This window comes from Chelonia mydas, chromosome 1 (genome assembly GCF_015237465.2).
Source record: "Chelonia mydas isolate rCheMyd1 chromosome 1, rCheMyd1.pri.v2, whole genome shotgun sequence".
Lineage (NCBI taxonomy): Eukaryota > Metazoa > Chordata > Testudines > Cheloniidae > Chelonia > Chelonia mydas.
The window spans coordinates 113,578,664-113,606,312 of NC_057849.1; the positions used below are offsets into that span (position 1 = coordinate 113,578,664).

At 40.3% G+C, this 27,649-nt stretch overlaps 1 long non-coding RNA gene across 1 annotated transcript in view; it reads right to left on the bottom strand.

The window, feature by feature from the left end:
* Window positions 1–15,374: 15,374 nt before the first annotated feature.
* Window positions 15,375–27,649, bottom strand: part of LOC122463902 — a 165,525-nt gene continuing 153,250 nt past the window's right edge. The window contains exon 6 of the long non-coding RNA XR_006287635.1: window positions 15,375–16,869. This is a non-coding gene — a long non-coding RNA (uncharacterized LOC122463902). The remainder of the gene's footprint in view (window positions 16,870–27,649) is intronic.

A 27,649-nucleotide genomic window follows, 5' to 3' on the forward strand; every position in this document is an offset into this window, starting at 1 on the left:
GCAGTCATCTTAGAGAAAGAGGAGCCAACCTTTTGTCTGAGAAATGGAATGGCAAAGAATGTGGATTCAGCTGCCCCGTTCGGCAGCCAAATAATTTCTGAAGACAGAATGGCTGATATTTTTAGACTGAAGATAACAGAGCACCATTTCGACTGTGTCCATTTGATTTTCATTCAGTTGATACTTCTCCTTTCTTGGGAGACAATCTCTTTCCACACCTTGTTTCAGTTTTTGGTTTTATAGGTGCCTTTTGCTTAAATTTGAAAGGAGATCAGGAAGTTAGGAGGTGTTTGAACCACCAACCAAACCTAACCTAGGATACAAAATGAAATTCAGGCACTCTGGTATCAGAAAGAATTAATCATTCAGGCAAACATACTGTATATGATGACACTGCCCAGCGTCACACCAGAAAGTAGCATCCTCATTGACTTCCCAGAAATGAGAGACTGCAGAAAAATGCATCTTTAAAACAGGCTGGAAATCATATGAGATCAGTCTTTCATGTGAGATTCCAGCTGGTTATGGGTTCAGATGGGTCAGAAATAAACTGAGAATAATCATTCTCACAGTGATATGGATGAAACCAGAATTCGAAAAAGTGCTTGGAAAGCATGAGAGAAAAAACCCCTAAAAGTTTTTCAAACCTTAAAAAAATGTTTGGTTTGGTTCCTATTTTATCCATAGTGGTTCATCCATCTCTTGCTAACTCTCTGTTTTTATGAGCATAATTTACTTATTTTCCAAATACATTTTATACAATAACCCTTTTTTGTTTAGTACATGGGTTATTTTAGAATTCAGAAACAAATGTTCCTCTCTCTCTATGTGTGTGTGTCTAGTTTTCTACAGAAATACAGTAAAGCAGAATGGAGAGCAGGGTCCATCTCTTGGGTATATTGGTGGTATACTAGGCTAATAATTGTAGGCATATCCCAAGGCAAAAGAAAAATGATCATCAATAATATTTTTCTAAAAAATACAGATCAATGAATCACATCTTTGAGGACCACTCCTAAATGTAAAGCTAGAATATGAATAAGGTAAAAATAAAGTGAACTTACCGTGATACTGTCTCTATTCTTGCTTTTCTTTTCCCATTCTTTTACTTCTGCCTCAGTTTTATTTTTCTTTCATCAGGTTTCTTTTCCCTCCTTGTCACCATATTTTTTTTCTTGTAACTCCAGTCTCCTGCTCTCTTTCTCTCTCACTCTCAGATGGAGAGGTGATGGGTGTAAAAATGCTAAGAGTTGATAGGATCTCTGTTTTTATTTCCTGCTTTCTTCATCTATCCCTCTCCCACTTGCCTTTTCCTAAGGGCTAGGGCATGCATACTCTGTTTTCTTCCTCAAGAAACACAATAATTGCCATGTTGGATCAGACTGGAGATCGATCTAGTCCACTACCCTCTCTCTGAAAGTAGACAGTAGCAGATGTTTCAGAGGAAGATATAAGGACACCACAGTAGGTTGATATTTGATAATGTCCCAACAATTATGTCTCATCCTGATCGTTAATAGAGATTGATTTAAACACCGAAGAATGACATTTAATATCCTTTCCAGAAAATGTTTGTTATAATTAATTATGTTAAAGTCTGGCTATTGTTATCTATATAAATACCCAATTTCTTTTTTTGAATCTTGCTAAGTTCTTAGCTACATTGACTTTGTATGGCAATGAGTTCCAAAGTCTAATTACACATTTTGTGTAAAAGTATTTCCTTTATCAGTTTTGAATTTGACACCTTTTAATTTAATTCCCTTGTTCCTGTGTTAGAAGACAGAGACAAGAGAAGTTTCCAATCTACTTTCTCAATCCCATGCATTATTTTGTAAACTTTTATAATGTTCCCTTTTGATTTCTTTCTAAGGTAATAATCCCTTATCTCCTAAGTCTCCTCATTAGCTATTATTCTTATTATTTGTATTGAGTTAGTGTCTACAGCAGCCAGCCCTTATTGCTCTAGGCATTACAAAACATATAACAAAAAGACAGTTCATGGCAGAGCATACTATTGACGCATGAAACAACAGACAACAGCTGGATACAAGAAACAGACTAAGGAGCACAAAGTAACGGAGAGAACACAGCATACAAACTACTTACCTTCCCTGGCTCACCCCATTTCTTCTCACTTCCACACTTGCTCTGTTCTCCTATCCAGTGTTCCTTGGTACTCCAGTCCCCGACCCTGGTTCTATCCGCCATCCCTATTAACCTTTCTTTCTACCCCCTTAACCCACATACCTGGTTCTCTTTGCTCTTCCAAATCCTCCCCTCTCTCTTCCTCCTGGTGTTCAAGGAACCTCAACAATATCTGCCTAACCAGAAACTTAGGCATATTTCGAGGATTTCTCAGGCCCTCAGGACTATCTTCAAAATGTCAGGGCTTTTAGTGGGACTATGGATGTGGGTGCTGTAACCATGAAAATGATGTTTAAGAGAGAGAGAATTGAGAATCCAGAGAGGCTACATGTGCCCCATTGTTGTCTGGATTCACTTAAAGTTCTGTGGTGAAATCCTGGCTTAACTGAAGTCAATGGCAAAACTCCCACTGACTTCAATGGGATCAAGATTTCTGTTCTATTCACTTCTAGTTCCAGGAAATTTATTTGACTGTGCCTTAAAAGTTGAGTGGATTATGAAGTCAGGACTAAGACAAGATCACTGTCATTTCAATTTATAATTCATCATTGTGTCTAAAGCAGTGACATGGCAAACCATTGCCAGTTGTCTAAAACTGATTTTCCCATTAAGGTCCTGATCCAAATCCAATTCAAGACTTTCATTGACTCCAATGGGCTTTGATCAGGAAGGCAAATCCTCAATAGAAATAAACTGGTTGAAGAAGGCACAGTGGTAATTTTCACAGTTTGGAATTATGAAAGGGAAAGCGTATAGGTTTTGTGATATACGTATCATCTTTGGATGTCACTATGGAACAGCATCTTTGAAGGCAAACCACAGACACATATGCAAGTATCTTAATAAGTGTGAAAATCAGAAGTGGGCAGAAATGTCCATATTATGTCAAATTAGTATGATTCATTTATATGATCACCAACGAAGCAACATTATTCCATAGAAGGAGAAAGCTAATGATTTCTAATAATTCACACCATATATTACTATAACTATAAATACCACTGAAGTCAACAGGAGTATTTCCATTGGCTTCAATAGGAGTTGTATTGGGACTTTAATCAGTAAATAAATGAAGTAAGTATCCCATCAATACTGGAAATATACCATGCACACATACAGCTGTCAACCTCTCGTGTGAGATCTCCTCTCTGAGTAGCAACACTACTGTTACTCTGGTTGTTATTATATCATTGGTGAAAAGCTTGAAATTCTGCATGGCATCTGTCTAATCGTTGTCATCAGGTTTAAGATCTGCTACTCAGTGAATAGAATAAACTGAAGAATTTTAGTCTGAGCTATTAACTATAACAAAGGTTTTTGTTATGGAAGCTTTTCTTGGCATTGTCTACATCCCCATCTTTGATCTAGAGGTTGAGACAGACCTGCCTAGCCTCTTGCTTTCCAGCCTAACTGCTGAGCATTTCAGAATTCTGTTGCCTGACCACCAAAAGCTTTTGATTTCTGGGTTTGGTTTTGTCTTTTTAAAGTCTTCACCTGCAGATCACTAATGGAGGCCACTTCAATTCTTCCATTGGGTAGTGGAAAGGTGGAGGCCATACTTACCTGGTCTTCATTGGCTGATAGTTCAGTGAGGACTGAGTGTGAAGATGGATCCAGAGAGGGTGAATTGCCAAAGGACTGAGTGCAGTGAGGGGTAACCTGGGATATGGAACATCTCACCTGGCCCAGAGGCACTGAGTAGCAAAACAGCTGCAACAGCAAGGTCAGCGGAGTCATCTTCTTGCTTGTAGAATCAAGATTTGGGGAAGGGTGTGGCAAGACCAGCAAAACCTGGAGGGAGAAGAAACAGAAGATGGGGGAAATGAGGCTAATTGACCTTGAGGAGCAGGGAAATAGACAGAATTGGGAGAGTTCACAAGGGAAGACAGAGATGGTAAAACAAAAGGGAAGAATTTCCATGAGGGGCATGAAGATTGGGAAGCTCAGAGAAAAATGGTAGCCCTAGTCTTCTCCAGAGGTAGGAGGAGAATGGCTCCTAAAGTTGCCACACATGGGAGACAAGCCAGTTATCTTCCCCTTGAAGACACCATCGTCCTCAAGGAAAGTAGAAGACAAGATTTGCTTACTTTCCCATTAAGCTGAACTTATGCACATTTACAAAGCTTTAATGAATAGTGATGCACATTTGACAAACACAGATATTTTTACCTAAGATGCAGGAATCTAATTTAGTTTTCTGGGATGAAAATTACCTTTTTATTTATGATCATTATTATCTATTATTTGAATTGTAGTACCCTCTAGGGGCCCTAAACAGGCATTGGGGTCCCATTGTATTGGACACACAGACACAGAGACACTTAATGAAAAGACAGCCCCTCCCCTGAAAAGCTTACAATCTACGTATAAAATGAAAGACAACTGGTGGATACAGCAAACAGATGGGGAAGCACAAGAGTTAGATCATTCTGATTAGCGTAATAAGCCACAGTCACAGCACACCAACTGCCTAGTGTTTTGTAGGCATTGCAACAGTGAGTTTTAAAGAGCGCTTTGAATGAGGATAATGTATTCTCTTGCAGATTTGTATGGGGAGCTCCTCCCATGGAGAAATGGTGGCAGGGAAGAAAGCACAAAGGAGTCTGGAAAAATGGGTGTACTGGGCAACAGGGGCTGGTATCATTACCAGAGTGTCGGTGGGGATCAATGACTCAATAGTATATAGGAAATGATAGGGAGGATGCAGCTAGAAAATGAAGAGAAGACATTTTGTATTTGGTGCAGTGGAGAAAACAGAGCTAGCTGGTAGGCAGATGCAAAAAGCCAGGAAGGAGATCTCTGCAGCAGGATTTTGAATGGATTTGAGAGGGTAGGATGGCATTTGTCAGGTTCAGAAAGGAGAAAGTTGCAGTGGTCAAGATGAGAAAATGGCGAGGGCTTGGCTGAGAGTGGCTTGAATGTGTAGGTTTGGAGAGATGGTGCAGTCAAAGATGAGATCCAAGTTACAGGCCTGAGTGATAAAGATGATGATGGTATCCATAGAGATTCAGAAAGGGGGAGAAGAGCTCATATTGGCCATATTGAGTTTAACTTGGCCAGACATCAAAAGGAAATTCCAGAAAGAAAGGTCAAATAGGTCATATGTAGTTTGGACAGAAGAGAGTGGTCAGGTAGATCTGTGAGTTGTCATTCTAAAGATAGTAGCGGAAGCAGTGTTTTTGAGTGAGATCACCAGGAGAGAGATACGAGGAGGGGGCCAAGGACAAAACCCTGTGGGGTCCCCACTGAAAGCTGCAATGTGGACAAAGAGGATCCTGCAAAAGAGATGCCGTGGGAGCAATTAGAGAGGAGACAACAAAATCAGGAAAGGCAGAATGAGGGAGAATAAGCCCTGGTCTACACTACAGGGTAGGTCGAATTTAGCTGCGTTAGGTCAATTTTATAATGAATGCGTCCACACAAGCAACCCCGTCCCGTCTATGTAAAGGGCTCCTAAAATCGACTTCCATCTTGGCGAGGGGAGTAGCGCTAAAATCGACCTTGCTGGGTTGAATTTGGGGTAGTGCAGAGGCAAATTGATGTTATTGGCCTCCAGGAGCTAACCCAGAGTGCTCCAATGTGACCACTCTGGACAGCACTTTCAACTCCAATGCACTAGCCAGGTACACAGGAAAAGCCCCAGGAACTTTTGAATTTCATTTCCTGTGTGGTCAGCGTGGTGAGCTCAGCAGTACAGGTGACCATGCAGTCCCTCCAGAATCGCAAATGAGCTCCACCATGGAGCGAACGGGAGAGGCTGGATCTGATTGCTGTATGGGGAGAAGAATCTGTGCAGGCAGAACTCCGATCAAAAAGAAGAAATGCTAATATATTTGCCAAAATCGCACAGGGCATGATGGACAGAGGCTGCAACAGGGACACACAGTGGTTCTGCGTGAAAGTCAAGGAGCTCAGACAAGCCTACCAAAAGACAAAGGAGGCAAACGTTGGTTCTGGGTCAGAGCCCCATACGTGCCGCTTCTATGGGCAGCTGCATGCCATTCTAGGGGGGGACCCTACCACAATCCCACCACTGTCCGTGGACACCTGCAAGGGGGGAGGCTCACGCCGCATGGAGGAGGATTTTGTGGCTGAGGAAGAGGAGGAGGAGGAGCACGCGCAGCAGGCAAGCGGTGAATCCGTTCTCCCCGGCAGCCAGGACCTTTTCATCACCCTGGAGCCAATACTCTCCCAAGCCGGGATCCCTGACCCTGAAGCCGGAGAAGGCACCCCTGGTGAATGCACATTTGTAACTACAGTACAGGGTTTAAAAGCAATACTGTTTAATGTTTGATTTGCCCTGAAGACTTGGGATGCATTCATGGCCAGTACAGCTACTGGAAAAGTCTGTTAACGTGTCTGGGGATGGAGCAGGAATCCTCCAGGGACATCTCCATGAAGCTCTCCTGGAGGTACTCTGAAATCCTTTGCAGAAGGTTTCTGGGGAGTGCAGCCTTTTTTCATCCTCCACGGTAGGACACTTTACTACGCCAAGCCAGTAGCAAGTAGTCCGGAATCATTGCATGACAAAGCCTGGCAGCGAATGGTCCTGGGTTTTGGTCGCATTCAAGCAACATTCTGTCCATATCTTTCTGTGTTAGGCTCAGGAGAGTGATATCATGCATGGTCACCTGGTTGAAATAGGGGAATTTTTGTAAGGGAACAGTAAAAGGACCCTGTTCATGCTGGGCTGTTTGCATTTGGCTAAAAGGGATCATCACTGAGAATAGCCACGCGGCGGGGGGAGGGATGAAGGGATCATCCCAAGTATCCATGCGGAGGGGTGGGGGAAGGTGTGTGCTGCACATCCACCTGAAAACTGCAGCCCCTCCTTATAAATGGCAAACCCAACCGGCATTGCTTGCTATGGGAAAGGAGGGTGCTGCAGTCTGAAAACATTTCCACATGTTATGAAGGCATTAGAAACCAAACCCACATACCCTTTGGCTTACCATGGCGGCCTGGAAACCCAATTCTGTTGCTCAGCCATATGTGATGTGTCACCATACCGGCAGGTGCTGAGAATAAGGGAAAATGTGATCTTCTACCTAAAGCACATATACTGTCTACTGTAAATTGCTTGATTCACTGTGAAAGAGTCTCCCTTTTGTTCTCAGAAATGTATCATCTTAAATTTTACTCTCCCTTTTTATCCTCCTGCAGGTGCAAATGTTTCTACACTCCCCCTATCATCTCTGTCCCTGAGGTTATCGCAGATTAGAAGGCGAAAAAACCACACTTGCGTTGACATGTTTTCCGAGCTCATGCAGTCCTCCCACACTGATAGAACACAGCTGAATGCATGGAGACATTCAGTGGCAGAGTCCAGGAAAGCATTAAGTGAGTGTGATGAGAAGAGGCAGGGTGCAATGCTGAGGCTAATGGGGGAGAAAACGGACATGCTCAGGCATCTGGTGGAGCTGCGGGAAAGCCAACAAGAGCACGGACCGCCACTGCATCTACTGTACAACCGCCTTCCCTCCTCCCCATGTTCCATAGCTTCCTCACCCAGACGCCCAAGAACGCGGGGTCGGGGGGGAGGCTCCGGGCACCCAGCCACTCCACTCCTGAGGATGGCCCAAGCAACAGAAGGCTGTCATTCAAACAGTTTTGATTTGTAGTGTGGCTACAATAAGCAATGTGCCCTTGTCCTTGCCTCCTCCCGTCCTCCCCCACCTCACCCTACCCCATCAGTTATCTCCCTTTTTTAAAAATTAATTAAAAAAAAGAGTGCATGGTTTCAAAACAATAGTGACTTTATTTCTTTTGCCAGCTGTGATCGAAGGGGGGAGGGTGATTGGCTTACAGGGAATTAAAATCAACAAAGGGGGTGGGTTTGCATGAAGGAGAAACACACACAACTGTCACACCGAAGCCTGGCCAGTCATGAAACTGGTTTTCAAAGCCTTTCTGATGCGCAGCGCGCCTACCTGTGCTCTTCTAATTGCCCAGCTGTCTGGCTGTTCAAAATTGGCAGCCAGGCGATTTGCCTCAATCTCCTACCCCGCCATAAACCGAGTCAGTAAACTGTGCCAGCGCGTTTTTAAACATCCAAAGGCACATTCTACCACTATTCTGCACTTGCTCAGCCTATAGTTGAACTGCCCCTTACTACTGTCCAGGCTGCCTGTGTATGGCTTCATGAGCCATGGGAGCAAGGGATTTCAACATCCCCAACAGTAATTTTCTGGTCTGGGAAGTAAGTCCCTTCTTGCGGCTGCTCAAACAGCCCGGTGTTCCTAAATATGCGAGCACCATGCACCTTTCCAGGCCATTCCACGTTGATGTTGGTGAAACGTCCCTTGTGATCCACCAGTGCTTGCAGCACCATTGAGAAGTACCCCTTGAGATTTATGTACTGGTTGGCAATGTGGTCTGGTGCCAAGATAGGGATGTCTGTTCTGTCTATCGCCCCACCACAGTTAGGGAACCCCACTGCAGCAAAGCCATCCACAATGACCTGCACATTTCCCAGAGTCACTACCCTTGATAGCAGAACGTCAGTGACTGCACTGGCTACTTGAATCACAGCAGTCCCCATAGTAGATTTGCCCACTCCAAATTGATTCCCGACTGACCGGTAGTGTTGCAAGCTTCCACAGGGCTATAGCCACTCTCTTCTCAACTGTCAGGGCAGTTCTCATGTTGGTATTCCTGTGCTTCAGGGCGGGGGAAAGCAACTCACAGAGTTCCAGGAAAGTGACCTTATGCACGCGAAAGTTTTGCAGCCACTGGGAATCATCCCATACCTGCAAGACTATGCGGTCCCACCAGTCTGTGCTTGTTTGCTGGGCCCAGAATCAGTGTTCCACTGTATCAACCAGCCCCACTGCTGCCATGATGTCCCAATTGCCACATCCTGTGCTTTCAGGAACGTCTGTGTCCATGTCCTCCTCACAATCGTCCTCATGCTGCTGTCTCTTAGCCAGGTTCTGCACACACTGCAGTGTAATGCGTGAGGTGTTTACAATGCTTGCAACAGCAGTGGTGAGCTGAGCAGGCTCCATGCTTGCTGTGCTGTGGTTTCTGCATGGGTAACCCAGGAAAAAAGGCGCAAAATGATTGTCTGCAGTTGCTTTCACAGAGGGAGGGAGGAAAGGATGGAGGGAGACTGACGACATGTACCCAAAACCACCCGTGACAATGTTTTTGCCCCATCAGGCATGGGGAGCTTAACTCAGAATTCCAATGGGCAGTGGAGACTGTGAGAACTGTGGGATAGCTACCCACAGTGCACCGCTCCGTGAGTCGATGCTAGCCACGGTAGTGAGGCCGCACTCCGCTGACTTAATGCGCTTAGTGGGGACATACACAATTGACTGTATAAAATGGATTTCTAAAAATCGACTTCTATAAAATCGACCTAATTTAGTAGTGTAGACGACTAGAAGAAGAACATGGTTATACCCAGAGAAGGTGCAGCAACATGCAGTTTGCATCCCTTGGTACCAGCAGGGCTGAACGGAGCATAATGTCTTTTGGAAAGTAACATCATTCTCTTAGATAGCAACAAAGGAAAACTGGTGGCTTTGCTGTGTAACAGAGTTTCATGATGAAATTGTCCCATACGGTGAATCCTATTTGCCTCATTACTCTTAAAATATTTATTGAAAAATGCATTTTAATTGTATTACTTAATTGTTTAATTTGGGGCCATTACTATACAATCCCATACAAAATATTCGTTCAGACAACATTAACTTGTACAATAAAGCATTTAGAAGTCAGGAAATATGAAAGGTAAGGTTGACTGGGCATACTTTATTCTAATCCCTTTGTGCATCTGCATTATAATGCAGCCTAATTATTGACAATAATTGCCTGTTACTATTTCTCAAATATAACGTTTTGTGAATTCTCAGAGAAGGTGTTTGACTCAGAAAGTTTATGCATGCATAACGCTAAAGCTACTGACGCCAGAGTCCTCAAATCTAACTTGGTTTGTAGATCTTCAAGATATAAACATCAAGGAATGTTTGAAGAAAATCACTTTGGAAGTTCTAAAGTTATCAAGGATTCAGTCTGGCATATTCTGAGACAAGGTTCATAGTTCATAAACAGGACAGGAGTTTTCGTCTCAGCATGACTGGCAGCACATTTTCAAATGAACGTAACTGGGTCACTTGACAGTCAGTAGTTTTTAAACTAAGCAAAATATATACACGTACCCTAGTATATTTCAAGTTTCAGTGGTTAGCCATTTTTGTATCATACTGCACGAGGAGTGCTGCAATGGGTTTAATTTAATTTTTTTTATAATGTGGAAAAAGGCCTGCTCTTCACTTCCTAACCTTCAAATGACTGAAGAGAGTCTAGTCCAGTCTTTAAAAAACACCTCATTTTAGGAGGAAGTCCAAGCATCGAAATATTCATCCCAGTTTCAGAAAATTGAGATCATATCAGAACAGTGGGTTTGTAACGGAAATGGATTTGCAACCTTATAGAACCTGTTTTGTACTTATCGCTTGTAAAACTTCAGCCCACTGTAATGCTCTCGTGTTACTTTTCATAAAGGAGTCCCTGTCCTTTTATTCCTTTTCTACTAGATTTTTATCTTTCTCTCACTTGCTGATTCATATTACGCAGCTTTTGATTTATATGCCAACTGATTTATTTGCTACCACAATTCTCTAGGTTCCTAAACCATAAAGGAACTTATTTAAAACATACATCATCATAAAAATATAAATGTAATGTTAACAAAAATGACAATAAAACAAGCTCCAAGCCACTCACACATTCACTACTACTGAGCTTGCTTTTCATAAAAACCCGGAGCGAACATATAAGGTAAAATTCTAGCACAATGGACATTAATGAAATGTTGCCATTGACTTCAGCAGGCCCAAGATTTCACTGCAGACTTTGCAGCGTGCCCAGGCGGTCAGCAAACTCAGGCTTTGTTGAACCAAGCAGGTCCAAGCTGAACTTTTCTACTTCCTTCTACTACAAACATCTTTTCTAGCTTTAAAATCGATGTATTCTACATCTGCTCTCAAACTACTTCTCACAGTTCATCTCAGAGCTAGAAACCTGCTTTGCTCAAGTCCACATGCCACGGAGAGAAAGAGCAATGGCTTTCCTCAAAAATAAAATCCATCATGTATCGCTCCATCTATCCATTCTCTTATATCACCGTAGTATCTGAAGGTTCTCCTCCTCCTCACTGGGCCAGTTTGGTCCCCAGGGAATTCTTTTAAAATGCATTAAATACAGGTTTGCTTCCAGTCCCTGGAAGGCTCTTTACTAGTACAGTGCCTATGTGTTGGTTTTACCTCTTTAATTACCACACTTCATGAAATTCTCATAAGGCAGGATAGTACATACATAAGCAGGGATATAGCTAAAATATGCTATATCAATAGAGGTGCAAATAATTTTGTATTACAAGATATCAAAATAGTTTGATAAAACAGGCATCTTTAAAATGTTTGTTTTTATCTTACCATTAAGAAAATATTAATGATTCTAGCAATATTCTTGTTTGTAAGTATAGAGAATATCTGCTCAAATAAATAATGCTTACCTGACAATAACAATAAGCTCTTTAAGGCTGTCCACTGAACTAATATTCCAGAACTATTGACAAATGAGTAATTAAATTTGTATTACATCCTAAATACCATTGACCTTGCAATATCCCTTTAAATGAAGTCTCCTCAATAACTGTATATTTAATTTAAGCTTACCAAATGACTTATACGTTAAATCACCAGTTGAGTAGCAAGATTGTGTATAAACTCTATTAATTGTACTAAATGTATTAAGTAATTGTTAACTGTAAACAAATGCAATCTTTGTAACCCATTGATATATATGGAACAAATAACAGGTAATTGTGAATTATGGGGATGCAATTCCAGTAGGAGTTAAGGTGCCATCCTAAAGTATAACACTGATTGTACATGCACAACTTTGCAGACAGACCCTGGTATCCGTGTGGAGCTTCGTGAATCATTTGGAATTGATCTAGCAGTTTTCAGTGTGGCTTGTGTGAATGAAGTGACTTTTTTTCATTTTTTTTTGGTCACTAGAGTCATTCAATAGAATAACCACCTTGCAATTATACTGATGTGTTCCCCCTTATGTATATAAAATACCAGCTCCTTAAACTGCACCTCACTACTATCTATACTCCCTTTAATGCCATTCTTTCTGGGTCTGAGATTCCTAAATGCCAGCTGGTAGTGAGCTTTACTTCTCTTCCAAATATTGATGGTTATGAGGCAGAGTCTAATATGGATCCACTCTCTTCTACATTTGATGGACTCCCATTCTCAGGTGTGAAATCATGACAGATCTTTTTTCACATAGGTTGAGTGTTTAACAGCATTCCATGTATTATGCAATAACTATCTTTGTAATCCTAATGAATAAGACTATATGAAACTTTTATAAGTAAACCCCAAATCACACAAAATCTGCATTGCTTGGGGGTTCAGAGGTTTTTGGACCTCTCGGAAAAGGTTGTGAGTCTGCTAGAGATTCATGAAAACTATAAAGAGGTATTAGAAGGACATTCCCCATTTCCTAGTAGGTCCAGAACACCTCACTTAGTTGTTGGAATCTTCCAGGAGGCAGACAAAGAATTTGCTCTACTCTTCTAATGTCTTTGGGGGTAGGTAGTATATTAAGTAACGGTGCCAACCCAAATCACCATGGTGCTTCTTACAAGGGCTGGAGATGGACATACTGTATATCTCAGACTTGCTTCCTTATTTACAGGTGAAAGTATCTGCCATATTCAGCATCTCTTATATGCAAAGTTAGAATACTGGAAAAAGGGTTTTCTTATTTATTTAATTACTATTATTTATTATAGTAGCACCAAGAGGTCCCAACGAAGATGGGGAGCACATTGTACTGAGTGCTTTACAAATAGTAACAGACAGTCCCTACCTCAAAGATCTCACAATCTAAATGGATAAGGCAGATGACAATTATAGAAAAACAATTAACTAATTATCCATTTCAGAGTTGTGTACTGGTGCTCATTGTCACTGTCTCTGGCAAAGGGACCTTTTTTTAAAACAAATTGCTCTACACAACCCTCCTGCATCCTCCTTCCCCATTGTCCAGATGCCCCAGACAGCCAGTAATACTATGGTGGATTCATGGTCACTCCACAGAAATAGAAAAATGAGAGGGGGAGAGGGTGGGGAATCTATCCTCATCCTCCCCCATCCCCCGATGTTCTAGCTACCTTTCTTGACCCACTTTATTCCCTTTCTAACCTAGGATGATTCATCACCCTAGGTTAACAACAGCATCACCCCGTCTGCCCCCCCCACCTTATGCTCCCCTATATAAGACCTGACGAACGATTAGAAAAACTGCTGCCAATCAAGAAACAGCCCTCAACAAATATATTTCAGTGAAGCCTTCTAAAATGTTTCCAAATACCTGTATGTAAAAAGCCATTCCAAAGAAGATTTTGGCTACCTCACCTGTATTCCTAAACTCCCAAGTTACACATTTATCACTTAGCTCAATTTAGAAGAAACCTTTGATTCTGACTCAGTGATGCCAGGAAACAGCATTTCATAAGTAGGAAAGAAGTCTAAATTGCCAGTTGGAGTCTGGCAGGAGCTAGTGATTGGACAGGAGAAGAGAGGTATGAAGTTATATGAAATGCGCTGTCCAGTTTTTCTAATTTTACATGTTCCTTTTACTTTAAAGTGTGATGATACAAAACAAGCCAAACTGTGATACCCAAATTGACTTAATTTGTGACAGAATGATAATTGCACAAAAATTAATAGTATCGTAATCAAACTAAAACATCTTTTCCAAAGAAAAAATATGAATTAAAAGGCTTTTAGCTTTTGAGAAAGGGAATCCCATTGTAATTAGATCATGAACTAAGGCCTTTCGCTGCTGAAAATTCATACTGTGCACTGTTTAAGTGCCACCTCTTGATTCTTCTACAGCAGATACTAATAGCAAACTCTATTCTGGTTTTCTTTGTGCAATCCCAATCACATCACATCAAATTATACAACTAATTAACACAAACTCCTTAAAAATGGCATATTATTTTGGCAAGGCAAATTAATGTCAGTCCCCTGAAACCATGTTTAGTAATTCCCACTGACTATAGTAACGCCTACTACTGAGAGAAGGGCTAATCAAATACAGGCTCTCCTGCTGATGAGCTGAACAAAGTATCCAGATGTTTCTGCCTTCTAGGCTAATGAAATGTCATGGATGTTTTTACCTCCATCTATATGAAGAACTAATTCCATCATGGTCATGATCCAGGTAGTCTTTGTTTGTTTGATACTGGTTACTTAAGCATCGCTGTGCTGAGCTCAGGGGAGACAGACAGACACACACACGTCTTGCTAAACAAAACTACTGTATGAACAGTATGAGATGCATTGCTGTTGCAAGCCCACTATTGGAGTCTACTTCTGTGTCTTCCCTACCACAATGTAGAGAGTGGAATGGAAATTGATGACTCTTGTAGAAAAAAAAATCCATCTTACATTGTCCTGGATATAAAAGCTGGCCAAAATATTTTTTTGTTTATCACTAAGAGGACCCATTGGCATTAAATTACTTAATGAGATGTCTATTGCAATTAAAAAAGCCATAACATTTATATTAACATTTTAAAGCTTGGTTATTCTGGGAGTGGCTGTTTACATGAGTCTAAATGGGTGATAATGAACATGATGAAGTGTTCCATATTAAAACATAGTACTGTGTAACTGCCTAGTAAAATCCTAATATTAAACTATGCAGAATAACTTACAAGACAGTTTAAAAGCCTCATATTTAGATTTAGCCCATCTTGAGTCTCAAATAATGGACTTGTGATTAAATATGAATACAAATGAAAGAATGCATTTGCATGTAAGCTTACAACATATATTTTATGATACATTTGTTTCAAGAAGTTTACAGTATACCTTGAACGATGATATATCCATTTTCAGAAACAGCACGTGTTAATTTAAAGATACTGTGTAATTACTTTTCAGCAACGTTTTACAGCTTTATCATACTTGCACCTTTTCCTGGGGGGAAGTGGGGAGGATAGCTCAGTGGTTTGAGCATTGGCCTGCTAAACCCAGGGTTGTGAGTTCAATCCTTGAGGGGGCCATTTAGGGATCAGGGCAAAAATTGGGGATTGGGCCTGCTTTGAGCAGGGGGTTGGACTAGATGACCTCCTGAGGTCCCTTCCAACTCTGATATTCTATGATTCTTGACTGCTAGATACCAGTACATTATACAAGAAAGCATACTCTAGCAGGCTCACTAGCAAACTCTTTTTCTGGTACTAAACTGATATCTGACACATTTAACAATATGCATACGGAGGCAAGGAATTAGGTTTATTGATGCAGCTTTTGTGAATAAATTCAGAGAAAATTTTTTAGCAAAGAAATACCTTACAGCATAGTCCATTCTTTTGTTTGCTTTATAGTAACTTATGTACTGGTATATACAGAATATAAGCAGAAGTTTCCCTTTACATACTGTGCATTTCCTTACACTGTTCATTTTTTTATACAATCTTTTCTGAAGCACCCATTACAGTAGTATCTGGGCATCAGTTAACATATGTTTTGATGTGACAATAATTTACACCAGGAGGAACAAAACTCTGCAGAAACTTTGCCAATTTAATCTAGTCGTTCAGGAGAATGCTATTCACAGCTGGGCCCAATTTGCTGGTTTAGTGGGAAGCTCACTGCAAGAGATGGTCTTTCATCTCATCATAAGGGAAGACTTGGACTGAGTGTGTAGCTGTGAGTTCCAGAGGTGAGGGCATTTAGATGAGAATGCCCTGGCTCTAGCTTCAGAAAATTAAAACCTGGTTCTATTGGTCTTATCTAGGGCTGGCCAAAAAACAAAAATGCCATTTTGTGAAAAAAATTGAGGTTTTGACATTTGTTTTTGTTCTGCAGTGGAATGAAACTGAGACCTTTTGAATTTTTTTGCAAAAAAAAACAGAGCGGGAGAGGGTGAACACAGCCCTTTATCCCAGAATAGCCAGTAACCCAGTGGCCAAGGGTATGCTCCTTTACTATGTGGGAGAAACAGGTTAAAGCTCCTACTCTGCCTGAGTTTGAGGAGGAACTTGAACCTAGGTCTTCTGCTTCCATCCTGGTTATGTGAAATCTGCACTGAAACTGATATATTTCTGTGAAAAATTTGGGTTTTGATGAATCAGCATTTTCTGATGGAAAAACATTTTGTCAGAAAAAGTGGCTCCAGTGTTAACATCCCTGATGAACACAGTTGCCATAGCAGGAGATGCCCGAATAGTGAGAGAGGCAGTCCTTTAGATAGGCGGGCCTAAATTCACTTTCAACTCACAATAAGACCAGGACCTTGAAATGTGACCAGAACTGGATGTGCTGCTAATGCAGAGCATGTAGTGTTTGTGTGATTGTAATTTGGCACTCGACTCAGTAGGCAAGCTGCTGTTTATTGAACCTATCACAGTTTCTGGATGGCTTTCAGGGTCAACTCTGGATAGAGGGAAGTGAAATAATCCAGCCTTATGCTGACCAAATCATGCATCATTGTGGCCAGGCCCATACCCAAGAAGTAAGGTATGTAATCTCTATCTGCATGTCCAGCAACATGGATACGTCTGGAAACTTCCCAAAGTTTCACACCATCTTGACAACTGGTAAGGTCCTGGCTTATGCTGGTTCCTCCAACACCTTCTCTTCGCTTAGTAGCATATTTCTTGCAACTTTATCACTTTTCCAAAGTTGAGGAAGTTTTGAAAAATGACAGAATGGGAAAAGGAAAAAAAGAAACAGGAATAAGTGAAAAAAAATCTAGTCATAATTCATCCTCTGAGATGAGAGGCTTCAAAAGGAAAAATGGGGGAGAAAGGGAAAAAAAAATCCCAAATTTCAGTTTGAAAAAAACAAACAAAATTTAATTTAAAAACTAAGAGAAATTTTTCATTTGTTCTGAAATCTCCCATGAGAGATTTTGAAACCTCCCATGTGAAATTTCATTGTTCGTAAAACCCGATTTTCAACAGGAAAATTTTTTAGTTGAGAAATCTTCCACCAGCCTTAATGTTGCACCTGGCCCATATCTCTCTAATGGAATGAACAAGAATCCAACAAACACTCCTTCATTTGGGGAACTTTGGACCTAAATTTGAACTTTTGGCTCAAGATCAGTTCTAATGTAGAGTAAGGAACATTATGAGATGACATGATTATGAGATGACAAGGAACATGATGAGAGACAGAATTTAAGAGAAACAGAAGGAGCAACAGGAAAAAAAATTGTACTGAGGATGGACAATGAGAAGTAGGAACATTTTAATATTATCTGACAGTTTTGTAAACTTGGGAAATTAAATATGCATTCGGAGAGGGTGCAACTGAATATTCTATATTGTCCAGTGAATTTTCCCAAATGAAGGAGGCTTTATTTTCTTACAGGGGCATTTCCCTGTAAGGTGTTTTGTGCCAAAAAAGAGCAAAACCACCTTGAACAATCAAAATTAAGAAGCAATAATTCTGGACAAAGGGTTGCATTTAAAATCATACAATCATATAAGGATAAATCTGATCCATACACTTTTCAGTTAGTAAATATCCTTCATAGAGCTATGCAGTCCTTGCTTGGTCTTACAGTCTAGACTACAATTCTTTACTTCCATTGTACTCAAGACTGAGTTAGGGCTGCAGGATTTGGTACTAAGTGTTTCACTTCATGAGAGACAGGTTTAACCTGGCACAACTACTTCTGAACAAAACCCTTTTATTACTACAGTTTGTAAAAGTCATATGTGTATGTTCCCACTGGGCCTCTGAATAAAGTCTGGAGAAAAACCACAGAGGCAATAGTCCTGCTGCTGCAGGATGCTGAACCTCTCTGAACCTTTGGATGTTCATTCCCCTGTCACTAGTTTCTTCCTGTCCAGTTTTCCATCATTTTCATGTTCACCAATTCTGAACAGTGATGTTATTGTCACATATTTTTCTACACCAGCAAGATAGATAAAAATCTACTTCTGACATCAAACCAGCCTATTTAAGACACAGGAAACAAACAGTTTTTAAACTACTGCTCACTGAAAAGTCAAAACAATCCAGTACATGTAACAGGCTTCACATGAAGGCCCACACAAGTTTATTCAACATTTTGGATATCACCTTGTACAGAGGAATCATGCAGCTTTTGGGAACATAGGAATAGATTTATGGGTCCATTTATTGTAGGATCTTGTCTCAGACAATGACCAGGATTAGATGCTTTAGAAGGCAGCACAATAAACCCTGCAATGGACAGTTACGGAATCATCTGACCCTAAATTCTTCTTCCTAATTCCAGACAGCCAATGAGTGGCTTATACTCTGAAGCATGGGGCTTTATTACCCCCTCTCCTCTTTTTTAATCCTAGTTAATGCAACTGGGGATTTTATCATCATACACATAAATCTCTAAACTCTTATTTGAATTCTGCTGAGATTTTGGACTCAGTGATCTATTTTAGCAATGAGTTCCCCAGTCTAATTATGTGTTGTGTTTCAGAGTAGCAGCCGTATTAGTCTGTATCCGTAAAAAGAAAAGAAGTACTTGTGGCACCTTAGAGACTAACCAATTTATTAGACCATAAGCTTTTGTGAGCTACATGCATCCGATGAAGTGAGCTGTAGCTCATGAAAGCTTATGATCTAATAAATTGGTTAGTCTCTAAGGTGCCACAAGTACTCCTTTTCTTTGTGTGTGTTGTGTGAATTTCCCCCCTTTTATCATTTTAAAGATTCATTATGAATTATTCACCTATCCTAGAATAAAATAAAATGCAGATTGTGGAACTTTAATGGTTCTTGAAAGAATTGGGTGAATTAGTCATAGCAAATAACTTATACATAAGGACATAATAATGGCCATACTGGTCAGACCAATGGTCCATCTAGCCCAATATCCTGTCTTCCGACAGTGGCCAGTGTCAGATGTTTCAGAGGCAATGAACAGAATAGGACAATTATTGAATGATTCATTCCGTCATCCAGTCCCAGCTTCTAGCAGTCAGAGGTTCAGAGACACACAGAGCATGGAGTTTCGTCCCTGACCATCTTGGTTAATTGCCATTGATGGACCTATCCTTCATGAACTTATCTAATTATTTTTGAACCCAGTTATACTTTTGGCCTTCACAACATCCTCTGACAACAAGTTTCACAGGTTGATGGCACATTGTGTGAAGTATTTTCTTCTATTTGTTTTATATCTGCTGCCTATTAATTTAATTGGGTGACTTGGTTCTTATGTTATGTGAATGGGTAAATAACACTTCCTTATTCACTATTTCCACACCATGATTTTATCAACCTCTATCCTATCCGTCCTTAGTCGTCCCTTTTCTGCATCGCAAACAAGGGGAAAAAATTCATAGGAATAAGCTGCCGACCAAACTGGATCAACAAGCATCTTAAACAGGTTATTAAGAGAAAGCAAAAAGCCTACAAGGAATGGAAGATGAGAAAGATCAACAAGGAAAGCTACCTCTTGGAGGTCAGAAAGTGTAGGGAAAAAGTGAAAACTACCAAAAGCCAAGCCAAGTTGGACATCACAAAGGAAATTAAAACCAAAAGTAAAAAGTTCTATAGCCATATAAATAAAAAGAAAACAAGGAAGGAAGAAATGGGACCACTAACTACTGAGGATGGGGTGAAGAGTAAAGACAATTTAGGCATGGCCCAAAACCTAAATGAATACTTCCCCTCAGTTTTTAATAAAGGAGGTGTAGTGGCAGGGTGGCTAACAGAAAAGAGGATATGGAAGTAAAAATTACCACATTTGAGGTGGAAGTCAAATGCAAACAGCTTAATGGGACCAAATTGGGGGGGCCCAGATAGTCTCCATACAAGAATATTAAAGGAACTAGCACATGAAATTGTAAGTTCCACAGCAAGGATTTTTAATGAGTCGATAAATTTGGGAGTCGTGCCCTATGATTGCAGAATTGTGAATATAATACCAATTTTTAAGTAAGAGAATAAAATCCAGGAAATTACAGGCCTGTTAGTTTGACATCAATTGTATGCAAATTTTGAAAGAGAAAGTAGTTAAGGACATAGAGGTCAATGGTAACTGAGTAAAATACACCATTGTTTTACAAAAGATAAGATTGTGCCAGACCAACCTGAGCTCTTTCTTTGAGAATATAAATGATTTTTTTAGACAAAGGAAATGCAGTAGATCTGTTTTACCTGGATCTCAGTAAGGCATTTGGTACAGTTGCACATGAGACATTATTAGTTAAATTGGAGAAGATGGGGATTAACATGAGAACCAAAAGGTGGATAAGGAACTGGTTAAAGAGGAGACTACAACAGATCATAATGAAAGGTGAACTGTCAGGCTGGAGGGAGGTTACTAGTGAAGTTCCTCAAGGGTTGATCTTGGGGCCAATCTTATTTAACATTTTCATTCATGACCTTGTCACAAAAGTGGGAGCATGCTAATGAAATCTGTGGATGATATAAAGTTGGGAGGTATTGCCAGTATGGAGGAGGATGACCTGGATGACCTTGAAAACTGGAGTAATAGAAATGGAATGAAATTTAATACTGCAGAGTCATGCATTTATGGACTAACAACAAGAATTTTTGCTATAAGTTGGGGACGTATCAGTTGGAACTGACAAAGGAGGGAAAAACCTGGGTGTATATTGGTTGACCACAGGATGACTATGAGCTTTCAGTGTGATGCAAACATGAAAAAGGCTAATGCAATTCTTGGATGCATCAGGCTAAGTATTTCCAGTAGAGACCAGGAAGTGTTATTGCCATTATACAAAGCACTGGTGAGACCTCACCTGGAATATTGTGTGCAGTTCTGGTCTCCCATATTTAAGAAATATGAATTTAAACTGGAACAGGGGTAGGGAAGGGCTACTAAGATGATCAGAGGAATGGGAAACCTACTTTACGAGAGGAGACTCAAGGAGCTTGGCTTGTTTAGCTGAACCAAACAAAGGCTGAAGGGAGATATGATTGCTCTCTGTAAATACATCAATGGTATACATTCCAGGGAGGGAAAGGAGTTATTAAGTTAAGTGCCAATGTTAACACATGAAGAAATGGATATAAACTGGCCGTCAATAAGTTTAGGCTTGAAATTAGATGAAGATTTCTAACCATCAGAGGAGTGAAGTTCTGGAACAGTCTTCCAAGTGGGGGCAAAAAACCTAACTGGCTTCAAGGCTGAGCTTGATAAGTTTATGGAGAGGATGGTATGATGAGACTGCCTGCAGTGGCATGTGGCCCACTTGTGACTGCTAGTAGCAAATATCTCCAGTGGCTGTTGATAGGACACTAGCTCAGAGAGGGCTCTGAATTACTACAGAGAATTCTTTCCCAGATGTCTGGCTGGTGGGTCTTGCTGACATGGTCAAGGTTCAACTGATCACCATATTTGGGGCTGGGAAGAAATTTCCTCCCAGGTCAGATTGGCAGAGACCTTGCGGGTTGTTCACCTTCCTCTACAGCATGGTTATGGGTCACTTGCTAGTTTAAACTAGAGTAAATGGTGGATTCTCTGTAACGTCATGGCTTTAAATCATGATTTGGGAACTTCAGTAACTTAGTCAGAGGTTATGGGTCTATTACAGGAGTGGGTGGGCAAGGTCCTGTGGCCTGTGATGTGCAGGAGGTCAGACTAGATGATCATGATGGTCCCTTCTGGCCTTAAAGTCTCTGAGTCTAAGCTGAACAGTCCCACTCTTTTTAAACTCTCTTCATGTGGAAATTGTTCCATACCCCTAATCATTCTTGTGTTTCTCTCTACTTTTTCCAATTCTATTATATCTTTTTTGAAATGGGGTTGAACAGAACTGCACATAGTATACAAGGTGTGGGCGTACCTTAGCTTTACAAAGTGGCATTATGATATTTTCTGTCTTATTATCTATACCTTTCCTAATTGTTACTAACATTCTGTTCACTTTTTTGATTGCCACTTTACATTGAGCACATGTTTTCAGAGAACTATCCAAGATGATTCCAAGATCTTTTTCTTGAGTAGTAACAGCTAATTTAGACCCCATCCTTTTGTATGTATAGCTGGGGTTATGTTTTCCAATGTGCATTACTTTGCACTTATCAACATTGAATTTCATCTGCCATTTTGTTGCCCAGTCACCCAGTTTTGTGAGATTCCTTTGTAATTCTTTGCAGTCATCTTTGAACTTAACTATCTTGAGTAATTTTGTATAGTCTGAAAACTTTGCCACCTGACTGTCCATCCCCTTTTCCATATCATTTATGAATATGTTGCATAGCACTGGTCCCAGAACAGATCACTGGGGGATCCCACTATTTACCTCTCTCCACTGTGAAAACTAACCATTTATTCCTACCCTTTGTTCCCCATCTTTTAACCAATTAATTTCATTCTCTTTGCTGTTCAAGATTGTTCAGACAAACTTTGAGTTTCACATATGTGTTCTTTATATAAAATTATTGGCAATTGTTTTATGCAGCAGACAAATTTTAGCCTATGGATTGCTTTTGAGCTGTATTTGCCATATATATTTATTATCTCTCAGTAACTGGACAAGGGGATGATGGTTGTCTTCAGGGGAAGGAAATTTCCAGGACTGGGGAAATGCTTAAAGGGTCAGAGAGGGATACTGATGGAAGAGAATGATGACATGGTCATGGAGAGAATGGCCTACACCTCTATCATTCAAGTGAAAAAGGCAGTCAACCTCCCAATAAATTCCTTCTCACCCTTCAAGGGGCTCTTCTCTTCTACAGCCAAGCCAGGGATGAAGGAGCAACCCCTGAGGTCTATAAAGTAGAAGAGCAGTTTTTCAGGCTGTGCACATACAAGATCCTTTGGGTTGGGCCCTAGTGGCAATTCCTTTTATGATGGATGCTGCACCTGATAACAAAGTGATGAACTTTTTCCTGTCAAGTTCTTCAGCTCATCCTTGTGATGAGCCCAGAGGTGAGCTCAAAATGCATAGGTGCCCATGTTAATAGCATAGGGACCTCAGCTCAGCTGCCTTCTGCAGGCTCCAGAGGTCTTGTTCCCCTACTATCTCTGTGAAATGGGCCCAAATAGATGGTGAGTAGGTCCACTTCTCCTTTCCTTCTTCAGTTTCCTCTTCCTCCCTTTTCTCTTTTCCTCTGCCTCCAAACTAGTATCTTTCTTCACCTTGCTCTGAATTGCCACTCACCATCCTTCACTAACCCCACAAATGAAGCTCTGAAAGGGCTGGTTTCAGACTAACAGCCGTGTTAGTCTGTATTCGCAAAAAGAAAAGGAGTACTTGTGGCACCTTGGTTAGTCTCTAAGGTGCCACAAGTACTCCTTTTCTTTTTCTGAAAGGGCTGTTACAGTATCACTTCTATGCAAAAAGGATTTTCATCAAATGAATTTCTGCTACAAGGTGAAAATTTGTTTTTTAGGTACATGTGTACAAACAAAATGTCACTGGCATGACTTCAAGGAAACTGAACACTAAATACAGTACAATATTGAAAATACAGCAAAATGAAAATTTGCTTCTAATTTATTAAAATATTTGTGAACATTTATTGTCAGTGTAAGCTACCAAAGATGTGCAAATTTTTCATTTTTGGGAGGAGTTTCACAATGTTGAAATTTCTTCCATTCCAGAATGGAATGCAAACAAAATTTTTAGAAATTTCTCACAAACTGAAATGCTGAAAATCTTTTAAATCAGGTTGAAAACCTTTTGTTTCTGCAAAATTGAATGTCTTGTTCTGATCTGGATTTTTTTCATTTTATGTTACAGTTTATAGTTATACAGTATATAATATAATTTGACCAAAAAGATTGCAAGGGAAGATTTCACTTTTTTTTCTTTCAGTTTTTCATTTTTAAATGAATTTTCATTAAAGGCAACATGTCTTCACAAAACATTTCACTTTCAAGTAATCTGCATTTTCTGACCCGCTTTATAATCCACCTTTACATGATGTGTCTCTCTGTCCCCTTCTAGTGGCCTGACCACAAACAGGTTTAGAAGTGCTACATCTTGGTCTTTTAGTTCATGCAGTAAAAGCATCCAGAGGTCTGGAGTTCAATCCCTGCTTCTAACAACCTATCCTGGGGCATCACTTTACATAATATTTGCTCAGCTCTAGTTCTTAATGTCATTTAACTTCTGTTAACTATGTGGGTGCAATTATCATTTGCTCCGCTTTCACACCGCTCTGGCAGGTAAATATAAATATAAATGCCCACTTTAAGGCTCCTTTCCACTGGTAGAGTGGTGTAAAGATGCCTTAGTGCAAATGAGAATTCTGCCTTATTACTCTACCACTTAAATATTGAGGATCATTCTGAACCCCGGAGAAAGCACTTATTTAGCAGCGAAAGCATTTGTCTATAGAATTTAATTTCTTTAGCTTAATTAAAATTGACATTAACTACTCCAAGCCTTTAAAATTTGATTCATTTAATATAACCATCAAAATGCTTAAAAGAAATCAGGAATTTGAGAACTAACTCACATGATAAAACTGCAGAAAGGTGAAAGTCTTTGCCTTTTCTGTCTTAAAGAGTCCTACCAGAAATGGCATGTGCAGAAATGGCATGTGCAGAAACCAGGGGGAAAATGCAGGACAAAGTCAATGCACTTAAAAGTGAAGAGATGAAGGAGAGATTAATGGGAAACAGAAACAGCGCTCCAGTTCACAGCAGGAGTCATATGTGCACCTGCATTGCAATTTTTGTTTTCATTTTTAAAGTTACAAATATCACTGGCAAAAGTTGAGAACATTTCTTTTGCTGTGGGTGTGAGGCTGAATATTGTCCTGACCTATGCACAGCTGAAATGGTGACTTAGCTTGGGCAAACTGTGGAATAAGGTTTGTTAGGGATTTGCAAATATAGAAAAAGGAGGAATCTGTAATCTGACAGTGATTACTGAATTTCTGCAACCTATGATTAAGGCTTGAAAAGAAGTTAAATTCACTCTTTTGAGTCTAACAGATGCATCAGATGTGAACATGGAAGAAATCACATTTCTGATTGTGAAGTATTCCATAAAAATCACAGGAAGGGGAACTGAAAAACAGCAGAAATAAAGATTTTGATCCAGTTTAGGTCCACACATGGTGATGCATTATTGAACAGTTATTTCTTCCAGTTAATCATTACATGCACTCCTACACTCTTAAAAACAACATGAGGAATACTTTTTGGACAGAGAAGAAAACTGCACACAATAGATATTTGAGTGAGAAGTGTAAGAACCAACAAAATAACAGTTCTCCATTCTGCACAGAAACTATATTTCTTTACAACTAGGTTATTTCATGAGTAATTTCAGAGCATTAGTATATATTGTGTTATTCTGTACAGCTTCTTGTACAGAGACAATTTAATAAATGAAAAGTCTGAATTCTAAGTATTATTATTATTTTTGTTCAGATTTGCTTTGTGATGCCAGATTCTTTTGATTGCTTCAGTCCTACAAAAATCCCCTGTTGTTTATTGTAAATAACAAGTTGTTTTATTTCTTTTGGTTTGCAACTTTCATTTTCTTCTGTTGCTATAATCTCCATCATTGTTAACATGAACACACTTTAATGCAAAAGTGGTCTTATATATAACTGTACCCTCCTCTGATTTGTTGGCTATAGAAATATTCCAGGTGATGTGAAACCAGTGGGAAGCAAACGCAAATCACCCCACACCAGAGGGAACTGAACTATCCACGGTGTATTTTAGGTCCATTTATGATGGGGTGGGAAATGCATGCATGTATAAATTTCTGACTCCACCCTTTGCTATCTGTATTTACATATTAAATTAGAAAACCATTTAGCAGCACAGCTAACTTTATTGCCAGTGAAATATCAAATTATTCTTATTATATCATTATGCCATGGTACCTCCACAAAGGAATCCTGTAATTGTACTAAAAAGTGTCATAGGAAATGGCACACTTTGTGTTCATTAGCTCAGACTTATCAGTTTCACATGCTGAACTAAAGCATTAGCATTCTTTAAAATTTTCCCTCTGAACTGAGATTTCCTACTTGGGTTGAAACTTGGTGGGGGTGGGGTGGGGGGGAAGAGGAGAAGGGAGTTGTGACTTCTCACAACAATAATGTATCTCATATTCATACAGCAGAAGAATGCCGTATGCCATGGGTGCCAAACTTATTCTGTGGAGAGAGACAAATTGCATTTTTAATTGTTCTCTGTTAGCCAACTCTTCAAAGCTAGAGCCATTTACTACACTCAGTCCATATTCATAGATTCATGGATTTTAAAGGCCATTGTGATAATCTAGTCTGATCTCCAGGCTCTGGCATAACACTGTCCTAGGAGCAGAATATGTCCAGCAGCTCACAGTAAAGATTCAGTATTTCACATGCTTAGATCCTAATTGCATACAGTAACATTAACATCCTACCACATCTCCTGATCTCCCTTGCAATCTCATCCTTTTCCTTACCCTTCTCCTTTAACCTCTGACTCTCCTCTGGCTGTTTCACCTCACAATACAAGGATACTTTAGTCTCTTCCATTTTGGAAAAAAAAAAGCATCCCTGATCCCACTTACCTTTCCAACTACCATCTCGTCTTCTTTCTCCCTTTCATCTCTAAATGCACTGTACGCACTGTCTACAGCTGCTGTCTGGAGTTCCTCTCCTCTAATTCCATCCTAAACCCTTTCCAATCTGACTTCTGCCTCTTTCACACTACTGAAACGACTCCTACTGACGTCTCCAATGACCTTTCTCAACAAATCTCAGAACCAGTCTCCATCGTCATCCGCCTTGATCTGTCAGCCACCTTTTACATTATCAACCGTGCTCTTCTTGATATCTTGTCCTCTCTTGGCTTCCATGACTCAGGCCTCTGTTAGTGTTCCTTCTACCATCTAAAATCTCCTTCAGCAGGTTGTCTGGAGGATCCTCCTCATCCCCCCTCCAACTTTTTTGAGGGGAGAAAGATTCCACAGGGCTCTGTCCTAGGTTCCCTTCTTTTTTCCCTCTGCACTTTACCTCTGGGTAATCTCATTAGCAAACACAAATTCATCTATCAATTCTATGCTGACAACTCACAGCTCTATTCCAGACCTGTCTCCTTCTGTCCAAACTAAAATCTCAGCCTGCCTCTCTGACTTCTTCTCATGGATGTCTAGCCATCGATTTAAATTGAACATGGCCTAAACAGAACTCTTAATCTCCCTCCCCACCCAGGCACAATTCCTCCCTCTTCCCCTTTTCTGGACCACTGTGGACAACACTCCATCCTGCCTGTCACTCAGGCCTGTAGCCTGGGCATCATCTTTGACTCAGACCTCTGTCAAGATCCTCCCACCAGGCTCAGGGCCAGATTTACACCTTAGGCACCCCTAGCCACAGCATCTTCAACTGCCTACAGCTGACCTTTGTGTTTTCCTTGAAAAATGAAACTTTTAACCCACTTTAAACTTTTAGGTGCCCCTAGAATGCCAGCACCCCTAGGCACATACCTACAGTGACTAATAGGAAATCCGGCCCTGACCAGG